The 3,201-nt window shown below is 32.6% G+C and overlaps 1 non-coding gene across 1 annotated transcript; it reads left to right on the forward strand.

Moving 5' to 3' along the window:
• Nucleotides 1–321: 321 nt before the first annotated feature.
• Nucleotides 322–429, forward strand: LOC112781241 (small nucleolar RNA R71). The gene has a single exon (XR_003192030.1). It is a non-coding gene; the product is annotated as a small nucleolar RNA R71 (small nucleolar RNA).
• The last annotated feature ends 2,772 nt before the right edge of the window (nucleotides 430–3,201 follow it).

Here is a 3,201-nt window from a genome sequence, read left to right on the forward strand (position 1 = left end):
TTGAGTACTGTTGGATGCAGCTTGCATTTCATTCAGACTCTGAGAAATCATATTGACTTGCTGAGTCAATATTTTATTCTGAGCCAATATGGCATTTAGAGTATCAATTTTAAGAACTCCCTTCTTCATAGGCGTCCCATTACTCACAAGATTCCTCTCAGAAGTGTACATGAACTGGTTATTAGCAACCATGTCAATGAGTTCTTGAGCTTCTGCAGGCATTTTCTTTAGGTGAATGGATCCACCTGCAGAAGTATCCAATGACATTTTAGCCAATTCAGATAGACCATCATAGAATATATCCAAGATAGTCCATTCTGAAAGCATGTCAGAAAGACACGTTTTGGTCAGTTCTTTGTATCTCTCCCAAGCTTCATAGAGGAATTCACCTTCTTTCTGTCTGAAGGTTTGAACATCCACTCTAAGCTTACTCAGCTTTTGAGGAGGAAATAACTTGGCTAAGAAAGCCTTGACCAGCTTATCCCAAGAGTTCAGGCTATCCTTAGGTTGAGAGTCCAACCATACTCTAGCTCTGTCTCTTACAGCAAAAGGGAAAAACATGAGCCTGTAGACTTCAGGATCTACTCCATTAGTCTTAACAGTATCACAGATCTGCAAGAATTCAGTTAAGAACTGAAAGGGATCTTCAGATGGAAGTCCATGAAACTTGCAGTTCTGCTGCATCAGAGAAACTAGCTGAGGTTTCAGCTCAAAATTTTTTGCTCCAATAGTAGGGATGGAGATGCTTCTTCCATGTAAATTGGAATTAGGTGCAGTAAAGTCACCAAGCATCCTCCTTGCATTATTATTATTATTTTTGGCTGCCATCTCCTCTTCTTGTTCGAAAATTTCTGAAAGGTGCTTGCTGGATTGTTGTAATTTAGCTTCTCTTAGTTTCCTCTTCAGAGTCCTTTCAGGTTCTGGATCTGCTTCAACAAGAATGTTCTTGTCCTTGCTCCTGCTCATATGAAAAAGAGGGACAGAAAAATAATAATAATAGGGGTCCTTTTTACCACAGTATAGAGGTCCCTGTGTGAGTAGAAGAAAAGAAGAAGAGAAAATCTGAACTCAGAGAGAGAGAGGGTTCAGATTTTTGGGGAGTGAGGAAGAGATGTTAGTAGATGAATAAATAAAATAGAAGGAGATAAGAGAGAAGGAGAATTTTCGAAAATTATTTTTGAAAAAGAGTTAGTGATTTTCGAAAATAGTTTTTGAAAAAAAGTTAGTAATTTTCGAGAATTAAAATCAAAAATTAAAATAATTAGTTAATTAAAAAGAAATTTTGTAAAAGAGGGAAGATATTTTCGAAAATTAGAGAGAGAGGGAGTTAGTTAGGTAGTTTTGAAAAAGATAAGAAACAAACAAAAAGTTAGTTAGTTAGTTGAAACAAATTTGAAAATCAATTTTGAAAAGATAAGAAGATAAGAAGTTAGAAAAGATATTTTAAAATCAAATTTTGAAAAAGATAAGATAAAGAGATATTTTTGAAAAGATATGATTGAAATTAGTTTTGAAAAAGATTTGATTTTTAAAATCACAATTAATGACTTGATTCACAAGAAATCACAAGATATGATTCTAGAACTCAAAGTTTGAATCTTTCTTAACAAGCAAGTAACAAACTTGAAATTTTTTGAATCAAAACATTAATTGATGATGTTATTTTCGAAAATAGATAAGAAAAATGAAAAAGGTTTGATTTTTGAAAAGGATTTTGAAAAAGATAAGATTTTTAAATTGAAAATTTGATTTGACTCATAAAAACAACTAGATTTTAAAAATTTTTGAAAAAGTCAAATCTAATTTTTGAAATTTTAAGAGAGAAAAAGGGGAAGATATTTTTTTTTATTTTTTTTGAATTTTTATGATGAGAGAGAAAAACATGAAAATGATGCAATGCATGAAAATTTTTAGATCAAAACAATGAATGCATGCAAGAATGCTATGAATGCCAAGATAAACACCAAGAACACTTTGAATGTCAAGATGAACATCAAGAACTTATTTTTGAAAAATTTTTAATGCAAAAAAAACATGCAAGACACCAAACTTAAAAATTTTTCATGTATAGACACTATGAATGCAAGAATGCATATGAAAAACAAGAAAAGACACAAAACATGAAAACATCAAGATCAAACAAGAAGACTTATCAAGAACAAATTGAAGATCATGAAGAACACTATGAATGCATGAATTTCTCGAAAAATGCAAGATGAATATGCAATTGACACCAAACTTTCAACTTGACTCAAGACTCAAACAATAATCATGAAATATTTTTTTGATTTTTATGATTTTTTATTTTTTTTGGATTTTTTTGAAAATTATTTGTGAAAAAGAAAAAGAAGGATTCCAAAATTTTTAATATGAATTCCAGGAATCTTGCACTCTTATTCTAAAGCTCCAATCTGAGGGTTAGGCATGGCTTGATAGCCAGCCAAGCTTTAGTATGTAACTCAGACATGCCACAGCTGACATACCAATTAACCTGCCTCTATGTTGATGGTTGGAAGCCCCTATCCAAAATAATTAGACATGGCTTTACAGCCAGCCAGGCTTCAACATGCTTCATGAAACTCTAGAATTCATTCTTAAAAATTCTGAAGAAAAATATATTTTTGAAAAGATTTATTTATTTATTTATTTTTCGAAAAGAGATGAGAAATTTTTGAAAGGTTTTTGAAAAATTTTTGAAAATAAAACAAAAAGAAAATTACCTAATCTGAGCAACAAGATGAACCGTCAGTTGTCCAAACTCGAACAATCCCCGGCAATGGCGCCAAAAACTTGGTGCACGAAATTGTGATCTCAGGCAACGGCGCCAGAAACTCTGTACACACGTCTTAATAAATCGTTTTTCATTCACAACTTCGATACAACTAACCAGCAAGTGCACTGGGTCGTCCAAGTAATAAACCTTATGTGAGTAAGGGTCGATCCCACGGAGATTGTTGGTATGAAGCAAGCTATGGTCACCTTGTAAATCTCAGTCAGGCAGATATCAAAAGGTTATGGAGTTTTCGAAAATAAATAATAAATAGATAGAAAATAAGGATAGAAACACTTATGTATATCATTGGTGAGAATTTCAAATAAGTGTATAGAGATACTTTCGTTCCTCTGAACCTCTGCTTTCCTACTGTCTTCATCCAATCAGTCTTACTCCTTTCCATGGCTGGCTTTATGTAAGGACATCAC

This window comes from Arachis hypogaea, chromosome 19 (genome assembly GCF_003086295.3).
Source record: "Arachis hypogaea cultivar Tifrunner chromosome 19, arahy.Tifrunner.gnm2.J5K5, whole genome shotgun sequence".
Lineage (NCBI taxonomy): Eukaryota > Viridiplantae > Streptophyta > Magnoliopsida > Fabales > Fabaceae > Arachis > Arachis hypogaea.